The sequence below is a fragment of the Lynx canadensis genome, chromosome C1 (genome assembly GCF_007474595.2).
Source record: "Lynx canadensis isolate LIC74 chromosome C1, mLynCan4.pri.v2, whole genome shotgun sequence".
Taxonomy (NCBI): domain Eukaryota; kingdom Metazoa; phylum Chordata; class Mammalia; order Carnivora; family Felidae; genus Lynx; species Lynx canadensis.
Genome location: NC_044310.1, coordinates 11,719,637 through 11,730,522, shown reverse-complemented (window position 1 = coordinate 11,730,522; position 10,886 = coordinate 11,719,637). Strand labels below are relative to the sequence as shown.

General features: G+C 44.8%; 1 protein-coding gene across 1 annotated transcript in view; it reads left to right on the top strand.

Moving 5' to 3' along the window:
• Positions 1-9,434: 9,434 nt before the first annotated feature.
• FBXO42 (F-box protein 42) overlaps positions 9,435-10,886 on the top strand; it is a 95,669-nt gene continuing 94,217 nt past the window's right edge. Inside the window, exon 1 of the mRNA XM_030324874.2 lies at positions 9,435-9,627. The gene's annotated coding sequence lies outside the window, so the exon portion shown is untranslated. The remainder of the gene's footprint in view (positions 9,628-10,886) is intronic.

Genomic DNA, 10,886 nt, shown 5'->3' with positions numbered 1-10,886 from the left:
AGGATGAAAAACATCTGATGCATAACACATTTTATTATTTCTATGTGATAAGGTGAAAATCGTTACAGTTTTTCCTTCACATAAAGCATATTCCAAGCATCTGTTAACTAAAACGGTAGTTTTAGTTGATAATACTGCACCTGAGCTGGCCAACCAGAACCACAAAAGTTCTCCTGAGTCTTCAATGACAGATACAAACATTAGCATTTCCTTAAACATTTATTTATGCATCTTCCTAAACGGTATTCCTGCTTTATTTTTCTACAGTACAGAAGTAGAGACCTTGAACTTTAAAGTTCAACTTTGGACACTTCCAACTTGAACAAGTTTGTGTGATCTTATGCAAGTTACTTGTGGGTTCTGTGCTTCAGTTTCCTCAAGTGTAAAAAAAAAAAAAAAAGATAATAATAGTAGCTGCTTCAAAGGTAGATTGTAAGAATTAAACTAGTTACTATGCTGAGAAGCATTGGACAGTGCTTGACCCATAGTAAGAGTTCCAAGGGTTAGCTATTATCATTGTGAGGGTGTCTTGCCTCCCTAAAAAAACCCCTGCAATTCTCTAATCATCCTTTCTTTCCCAAAACACAAAAAAGGGGAAAAGCAAACACCATGTATTTTTATTCTCACTGTCATATTCCCATGGGCTCCCCAGTTTTAAAAACCTGTCATTTGGTAGTGGTGCATTTAGCTATTTGTAATCAAATTACCTAACTTGGAATGTGTTTCTTCTCATGTTTTTAGCATGTCATTAATCTTTCTAAAGTAACAGTTTCCTGTTGAGAATTTTTTATTCTTTTTTTTTTTGAAGTCTATTTACTTATTTTGAGAAAGACAGAGACAGTGTGGATGGAGGAGGGGCAGAGAGAGGGGGCGGGGGGGGCTTGAACCCACGAAACCAAGATCGTGACCCGAGCTGAAACCAAGAGTTGGACACCCAACCGACTGAGCCACCCAGGTACCCCAAGAATTTTTGCAATTTGCATTCCTAACAATTATTATATAAACTGCAATCATGTGTTAAATGTTACTAGTTTTTATTTAGAAGTTAAAGTGACATGCTTACTAATTCTGGTTTCATGACTTCCTGTCTCTGAAATATGGATAATCTCTGGGTATGTCCTCAGTCCATGGTTTTTACACAGATGCTCATGATGTAAGCTCCCTACTGAATGCTAAAGACTCCCAAAGTTGACTTCCAGCCCTGACCTGACCTGGTGTTACCAATTCTTAATCTAGGCTTCTTACTGGCATCTCCACATTGGATATTCCATTAGCAATTCAAATTCTCTATGTATAAAATATAATAAAATATTATGAACAGCCTGACCAATGTCAGAGAAAAAGCATTTTGTCTTGTTCACTCTCTGGAGTTATGTTTACTTTGTTGGGTTTTTTAAAAAAGATTTTATTTTTTTTTTAAGTTTGTTTATTTATTCTGAGAGGTGGTGGGGGGGTGGGGGGAGGCACACTTCAGGGCAAGGCTGCAAGATCATGACCTGGGCCGATATCAGGAGTCGTATTCTTAACCAACAGAGTCACCCAGGCACGCCTAAAGATTTTTATGTTTAAGTAAGCTCTCCACCCAACGTGGGGCTTGAACCTACAACCTGGAGATCAAGTGTTATATGCTCTATGGACTGAGCCAGCAGACACCCCTGGAGCTATATTTACTTTGAACACATTCTTCTGTGAACTGTTCTCTTAAGTGAATTATCCTGACTGGGCCTTGGGGACAGCAAGGAGGATGAGATTGTCTATCAGGCCTCACCAAAGTCTCACTCTTGAGGTTTGATTAATTTTTCATCATTGCAGCTGATGTGCTTTTTTTTTTTTTTTTAAGGCTTTGTAGTTGTAGAATGTTACCAGCAGAGGGAGATAGTTTCTTACAATTTTGTTATATTTGCCATTGCACCTTCACAAAGGAATTAGTTGGACATTCCTGAGACTGAATTTTCCAGGCGAGCAGAAAGATAGGACCTTGGAAACCATTTGAGCATGTTGCAAAGGAAATAGCTTTTGTTCCACTAAGGCTGGACACCAGCCCTAGATATAGACCCCTTGTGACCTTGGGCAAGTCCCTTCCTCATCTGTAAAATGAGGGGATGGGACCAAATAAGTTCTGAAATCGAGGAAGTGGTGGTGATTTTCTTCGATCAGGGGGAAAGTCCAAGAAGTTGCAGTAGTGGTACATGTAGATATTAGCAGATATCCTAAAACATGAGTTTCTCTTTCCTGTGAAATACATTTGATACACTATTCACATTTGGGACTTGTACTCAGAACTGCAGGCACCTTTGATACATCAGATAAAACACTCTGATATGTGATAGGAATTAAGAGCAAAGCCCACAGTGAGGAAACTTTCCATCTAACGCACAAACTGATGCTAGGTAGACAGTTGTGTTAAGAAATAAATGGGAAAGCAAGTGAAAGAAAGAAAGAAAGAAAGAAAGAAAGAAAGAAAGAAAGAAAGATCTTACCAATATTTAGAGTGTACATTACATGCCTTTTTGACCCAGCAGTTGCATTTCTAGAAAATTTCCCTGTGGATACATTTGCTCATATGCGAATAACAAAAGTACAAGGATATGCTTTGCTACTTTGTTTATACTCACAAAACAGTAGAGACAAATGTCCACCTCTAGAGAATTTATTTAAAAAATATATGAGGGGCACCTGGGTGGCTCAGTCAGTTAAGCGTCCGACTTCAGCTCAGGTCATGATCTCACAGTTCATGGGTTCGAGCCCTGCATCGGGCTCTGTGCTGTCAGCTCAGAGCCTGGAGCCTGTTTCGGATTCTGTGTCTCCCTCTCTCTGCCCCTCCCCCGTTCACACTCTGTCTCTGTCTCAAGAATAAATAAACATTAAAAAAAGTAAAAAAAATAAAATTAAATTAAAAAAAATAAAAAATATATGGTACAGGGCATTTGGGATGTCTGGGTGGCTCAGTCAGTTAAGCGTCCGACTTCGGCTCAGGTCATGATTTCATGGGCCGTGGGTTCGAGCCCCATGTCAGGCTCTGTGCTGACAGCTCGGAGCCTGAAGCCTGCTTCGGATTCTGTGCCTCCTTCTCTCTCTGCCCCTCCCCCGCTTGCACTCTGTCTCTCTGCCTCAAAAATAAACATTAAAAAAAATTGGGGGGCACCTGGGTGGCTCAGTCGGTTGGGCGTCTGACTTTGGCTCAGGTCATGATCTCATGGTTCGTGGGTTCAAGCCCTGCGTGGGGCTCTGTGCTGACAGCTCGGAGCCGGGAGCTTGCTTCGGATTCTGTGTCTCCCTCTTTCTCTGCCCCTCTCCCACTCATGCTCTGTCTCTCTCTCTCTCTCAAAAATAAATAAACATTGTTTTAAAATTATTATTTAAAAAAAGCAGCAAGGTAAAGAGCAGCAGGTATAGCTTGCTGCTATTTGTATTTATTTATTTATTTATTTATTTATTTATTTATATGTTGTATGTGTACTTGTTTTGCTTTTTTTTTTTTTTTTTTTTTTTTTTTTTTGTTTAAAAATTTTTTTTTCAACGTTTATTTATTTTTGGGACAGAGAGAGACAGAGCGTGAACGGGGGAGGGGCAGAGAGGGAGGGAGACACAGAATCGGAAACAGGCTCCAGGCTCCGAGCCATCAGCCCAGAGCCCGACGCGGGGCTCGAACTCCCGGACCGCGAGATCGTGACCTGGCTGAAGTCGGACGCTTAACCGACTGCGCCACCCAGGCGCCCCTTGTTTTGCTTTTTAAAGTAATCTCTACCCCAAACGTGGGACTCACAGCCTGGAGATCCAGAGTCATATGCTTTCCCACTGAGCCAACCAGGAGCCCCTATATGTGTATGTGTTTGTTGGCGTATACATCTCTGGAAAGATACAAGGAATTTGTAATGGTAGTTGCTTTGGTGGAGGAAAGAGGTAGCCAGGGGACTGGTAGGATGGATTTAATTTTTGTATGTCCTTTTGCACCCTTTGAATGTTGCTCTATGTTTACAGCTTACTTACTCTACATGGGTATATACATGAGAAATTAATTTCAGTAGTTGATTACTGGAATCGACTCTGGAGGAAAACTTTTCTTTTACACTTATTAGAGAGGCGACAGCCAGCCCTCTTGTCTCTTGTCTCATTGTATTCAATCATATCCCAATTGGCCTTCACACTGCAGAGAGATTATTCTAAAATACTATTTTCATCACATATCCTCCCTACCCCCAAATCTCCATGACATAGAAGTTAATATCCAGTTTTCCTGCTGATATTTCAGACCATATATAAACTGGCCTCAATCTTCTGTCCTCCTGTTTGTCAGAAGCAACATTGTATAGGGTTCAATAACCAAGGTTTTGAGGCTCAACACCACTCATCATCAGGGAAATGCAAATCAAAACCACAAAGAGACGCCACCTCACATTTGTGAAAATGGCTGCTATGAAAAAGAAAAGAAATACCAAGTATTGGTGAGGACGTGGAGAAAAAGGGAGCCCTTGTGCACTATGGGAGGGAATGTAAATGGGTGCAGCCACTGTGGAAAACAGTATGGGTGTTTCTCAAAAAATCAAAAATAGAGCTACCATAACATCTAGCAATTCCACTTCTGGGGATCTATCCAAAGAAAACGAAAACATTACTTCAAAAACATACATGCAGGGGCGCCTGGGTGGCACAGTCGGTTAAGCGTCCGACTTCAGCCAGGTCACGATCTCGCGGTCCGTGAGTTCGAGCCCCGCATTGGGCTCTGGGCCAATAGCTCAGAGCCTGGAGCCTGTTTCAGATTCTGTGTCTCCCTCTCTCTCAGACCCTCCCCCGTTCATGCTCTGTCTCTCTCTGTCCCAAAAATAAATAAAACGTTGAAAAAAAAATTAAAAAAAAACAAAAACAAAAACATACATGCATCCTTATGTTCATTGAAGCATTACTTATAATAGCTAAGTGTCCATCGATAGGTGAACTGATAAAGGTGTGATATATTTGTACAATTGGATATTACTCAGCCATAAAAAAAAAAAAGAATTCAATTTTGCCATCTGTGACAACATGGATGGACCTAGAGGCTATTATGCTAAATGAACTAAGTCAGAGAAAGACAAATACTGTGTGATTTCAGTTTTTTATTTTGAGGGAGCGCACACATGCGTGTGCAAGTGGGGGAGGGGAGGAGAGAGAGACACACACACACAGAGACCGAGAGAGAGAGAAAGAGAGAGAGAGAGAGAGAGAGAGAGAGAAATACCAAGCAGGCTCTGCGCTGTCAGCACGGAGCCCGACTTGGGGCTCAATCACAAACTGGGAGATCATGACCCGAGCCGAAATCAACAGTTGGATGCTTCACCAACTGAACCAACCAGGCACCCTTGTATGATTTCACTCACACGTGGGATCTACAAAACAAAACAGGGACATCTAGCTGGCTCAGTCAGTGGAGCACGGGACACTTGATCTTGGGTTGTGGGTTCAAGCCCACATTAGGTGTAGAGATGACTTAAAAATAATTAAATAAACTTGAAAAAATTAAAAAACAAAACAAATGAACAAACAAAACAGAACAGAAAGAAATTGATAGATACAGAGAAAAATCTGGTGGTTGCCGGAGGGAGGGGTCAGAGAGTGGGCAAAATAGGAGAAGGGGACCAAAAGGTACAGACTTCTAGTTATAAAACAAGACACAGGGATACAATGTACAATCGGGAATATAGTTAAAAATATGTAACAACTCTGCGGTAACAGTAACACATAGTAGATATATTGTGGTGATCACTTTGCAATGTATACACATTTTGAATCATTATATCATATACCTGAAACCAACAGAATGTTGTGTGTCAAACTACGCTTTAGAAAAAAGTGCTGGAGGCACCCCTGTTGGCTCAGCCAGTTGAGCGACCGACTTCAGCTCAGGTCATGATCTCTCCGTTTGTGGGTTTAAGCCCTGCATCAGGCTCTATGCTGACAGCTTAGAGCCTGGAGCCTGTTTCAGATTCTGTGTCTCCCTCTCTCTCTGCCCATCCCCCGCTCATGCTCTGTCTCTCTCAAAAACAAATAAACATTAAATTTTTTTTTAAAAATTAAAAATAGGGGCGCCTGGGTGACTCAGTCGGTTGAGCGTCCGCCTTCGGCTCAGGTCATGATCTCTCGGTCTGTGAGTTCAAGCCCCGCATCAGGGCTCTGTGCTGACGGCTGGGAGCCTGGAGCCTGCTTCTGATTCTGTGTCTCCCTCTCTCTCTGCCCCTCCCCCACTCATGCTCTGTCTCTCTCTGTCTCAGAAATAAATAAACATTAAAAAAAATTTTTTATAATTAAAAATAAAAAAAAGTTCTGGAGATGGATGGTGGTGATGGTTCCATAATATGAATGCACTTAATACCAACAAATGCTACACTTAAAAAGGATAGGATAGTAAATGTTTCCAAAAAAATTGGAAAAAAATAATTAACAAAATTAACAACAACAACAAAGACTTTGACGTAAAACCACCTGGGTTCAGACCTCTGCCTGTGATCATGGGTTGAGCTACTTAATCTCTGTATGCCTCAGCTTTTTTCTTTTTTTTTTCTTTTTTCTTTTCTTTTCTTTTTAAAGATTTTATTCAAAAAATGTTTTTTAACGTGTATTTATTTTTGAGACAGAGAGAGAAAGAGCATGAATGGGGGAGGGTCAGAGAGAGGGAGACACAGAATCTGAAACAGGCTCCAGGCTCTGAGCTGTCAGCACAGAGCCCGACGCGGGGCTCGAACTCACGGACCGCGAGATCGTGACCTGAGCCGAAGTCGGTCGCTTAACCGACTGAGCCACCCAGCGCCCCTAAAGATTTTATTTTTAAGTAATCGCTGCACTCAACGTGGGGCTTGAACTCACAACCCCAAGATCAAGCGTTGCATGCTTCACTGACTGAGCCAGCCAGGCATCCCTCCTCAGTTTCATCAGCTGCAAAATGGCACCTACTTAGCAGTTTGACTCATAAGACCAAACAATAAACATCAGCTGTGATTATTTTTGACAATTTTGTTTTAATGATAATACTTTCATTCTTATCACAATTTATCCTTTCATTTTGGTTTATTTACTTGCTTATTGTCTGTCTCTCCCAGTAACGTAGGGGACTTCCATGGGTTCCTCCACGAATATATTTAAAAATATATTACCAGGGGCACCTGGATGGCTCAATCAGTTAAGCGACTGACTCTCAATTTTGGCTCAGGTCACGATCTCACGGTTGTGAGATTGAATCCTGCGCTGGCCAGCATGGAACCTACTTGGAATTCTCTCTCTCTTCCTCTTCCTCTGCCCTTCCCCACTTGTATGTGCACACGTGCATGCATGCTCTCTCTTTCTCGACATAAATAAATAAACATTTAAATAAAATGAATAAAAATATATTACTATACATATTACATGGTTTGGCATATAGTAGGCACTCACTAAATATTTGCTGACTGAATGCTCTCTCAGTTGTCAAATTTCCAGTGTGTTCACTTATTCAACACGTATTTAGCAAGTCTCTACTGTATGCCAATCTCTGTATTAGATAATAAAGCTGTGAACAAAACAGAGCAGTATCTGTTGTCTTTGAGCTAGGAGATTCAGGGTGGAGTAGTTCTATGTTTTAACCTGTTCTAACATGATCGAGCAGTTCCAAACCAATCCGGGCATCAGAAGCCCTAGAAAGTTTTAGAAAAAGTCTGAAGTGGGGTCTGAGGCCAGCCCTGGAACCTGCATTTTTAAAAGGAAGCAGTTAGTAGCCAGTTCAGTGTTTCTAACATTGAGCTCTATAGAGTATTTTGGTGGGTGGTAGGATTAGTCACAAACTTTATGGCAATTTTTATGCTTGGGTTTTTAATGACAAGATATTATATTATATTATATTATATTATATTATATTATACTATATTATATTAAATGCTTATTTATTTTTGAGAAGGAGCAAGCAGGGGAGGGGCAGAGAGAGAGGGAGAGAGAGAATCCCAAGCAGGTTCAGCACTGTCAGTGCAGAGCGCGATGGGGGGCTCGAACTCATAAACCGCGAGATCGTGACCTGAGCCGAAATCAAGAGTCAGTGGCTTAACTGAGCCATCCACGTGCTCTTTAATCACAGTATTTTACTATTTCTTTTACCAGTTGCAATTGCCAAATTTCTCTTACACAGTGACATTTCCATGTTTCCTACCTGAAAGACTTGAGGGTTTTTTTTTTTTTAACCTTTTAATGTTTACTTACTTATTTTGAGAGAGAGAGAGAGAGGGAGAGCAAACGGGGGAGGAGCAGAGAGAGAGGGAGAACAAGAATCCCAATCAGACTCTCCACCGTCAGTGCAGTGACCGACATGGGGCTCAAACCCACAAACTGCAAGATCATGCCCTGAGTCGAAATCAAGAGTCAGATGCTTAACCAACTAAGCCACCCAGGTGCCCCGGAAAGACTTGAGTTTCTTAAATCGGTGTTTCTCATGCTGGGATTCGGTGAGTGTATCCCCAGGGGTTTCTGCATTATTCAAGTTTGAGGAACCCAGATCCAGTGCTTTCTGAGGCTGACCCAAGTCTCCTCAGTAGCACCTTGCCCTCCCTACTTGAGAGGGGACTTGGGTTCTGACCCAGACCTACGCCCTAAGAGGTATCTCAGAAGGTCCACTTTATTCCAAAGTGGTGGGCTGGCAGCTTAAGATTCCTCCAGTCTCAGGTACAAGGGGTGTAGACTGAAACCCTTGGGCTCTGTATCTCTGGCATTTCCTTAGACCACGCATGAGTTCATGAAGATTCTCACCTACACACCAGGTTGCTCCCTTTGCTGGACCCCGCCGCCTGGTGACAGTGATACCGTAAACTATTGGAGCTTGTGAATCATATATGCCTATTCTGTCTTGCCTCCCCCACCCTCACCCTGCCCCTCAGATGTGTGGCCTTGAGAAAATATACTCGTACGACTCTGCACCTCAGTTTTCCTCATCTGATAAATGGAGCTGTAGGAACAAGTCACCCAGCGGTTGCTTCCGTTAAGGGACACTTCGACTGCCCGATCAAGGCACGTTGTTTCCCTTCTTCAGTTGACATCCAAGAGTACTTCCATTCACCACTGCCCTCCCTTGCTCCCATCAGGCCTCCGGGGGTCCAAATGAGTTAATTCCAGGCCAGGGGGTCTATCAGTCCCAAGCCTCTGGGAAAACTGCCCAGTTGCCCCTAGGCAGTGCCAGAGAGGGTGGGTGCAGCTCTGAGGTCGGTGCCAGGGACCCAAGGAAGGCGGGCGCAGAAGCGCGACCCTTCTTTACTCCAGCTTCACACCCGCAGGCGGCGTTCTAACCCCTGGAGAACCTCTGCCCAGGACCGCAACCCTTCCCAACATGGCCGCACCATCAGGCCGCCTCGCGCGGGGCCGCCGCGCTGACGTATGTGCGAGCGCCTCCTCCGCGCCGGCCCCCAGCGCATGCGCATTCCGCGCTGTCTTCTCCTGGCCAGAGCAGCAGCGGCGGCGGCGGCGTTTGAGTGGAGGAAGATGGCGGCTCCGGGCGGTTCGGGGTCCCGCCAGCTGTGAGGCGCTTGAGTGCGGCAAGCGCGGCCTGAGGCGAAGCGCCTCTGCTCTGGCCCTGTCCCCGGCTCCCTCATCGCCGTCGCCAGCGGCGCGAACCCGAGAGCGTGGCGCGGGCTGGGCCAGGTGAGGCCTCTCCCCCTCCTGGGGCCGCGGCGGGGAGCCGGCGCCTTCTGCCCTTTATGCCCCAGGCCCGCAGGGGGCAGGGGGCGTCCCGGGTCCCGCGCTGGACGCGCATCCTGCGCGGGGGTCGGTGCTGGCTGGCCTGGGGGCCTTGCTGTCGTCATCCTCGGCCTCCCTGGGTTGGGCAGGGAGGAGGAGTGCCCCTTTCCACCCGGCCCCTCTCCTCAAGCTGGGCGGTACACGTCCCCTCGCCGGGGCCACGAAAGGGGATCTGACCGGAGCAAGGATGGCTGTAAGGGTGTCAGGTAATCTTTCGCCCAGCCCCGGAATCCCGTAACGCCTTGCGCCGAGGAGCCGGAGCCCGGTGCCTTCCAAAATTGGGGCTGCGGCGAGGGGGCCAGCGTCTTTGAAGCTGAAGCTGCAAAGGAAAGATTTTGGAACTGGCTTTGAAAAATTAGACGCAAGCAGCCGGTCTCACCGCCTAGCTTTTCGAGGGTTCCTCCGGCGAAGTGGGAACCGCGGGTCTCCTTGATTGAGACAGCCATCCACGTTGTGACTGTGAGAATTGTGCAAAGGGGACGGTGCAGGGTGGGTGGGAACGGATCTGTAAGCGGAGAACAGCCCGTTCTGAGATCTTCGTGGTCTCTGCAGGCTCACTTAGGTGCTAATGAAGCCTTCGTTTGTTTGAAACCTTTGTATTTTGGGGATTCGGCGTAGCCGGTTGCTTTTTGTCTGTTAAATCTCCCCGAATTTCATTAGGAAAATAAAAGCTGCTTTTCTTAATTGCCGAAGTCTTCGGAGTTTCGATGGTGGGATTCTGATTGCTCGGGGTGAAGATTCAGACACCTTACCAGTTCTCACTTGCTGGCAGGGGCCTTGTGCTATGCCTGTTATTCCTTTCTGAGAGTAAGTTTTTGTTGTTGTGCAACTGCTAATTTGGAGATTTTTATTTCGTTTATCTCACGCTGGGAAGCCGGTTTGAAGCCTTGTGGTCTCTTCCTTGAAGGATGATGGAATCAGTTGGAATTGTGCTATATGGGCGTTTGTTGAGGCGATGGCTTTGGGCTTGGACACACCGACTACCTTTGTAACTTAAATTTGCTTTGCTTATGTTTAAAATGATGACATCATAGGTAAAGGGAGAAGGAAATTAGAGGGGGAAATGCCCCATTTAGAACTGAACATTTACCATGCATCCTGAAAAAAAACAAATAAAATGCATCCTGTAGCTTTTACAGCGAGTAGTGACTCTCTGTGTCAAA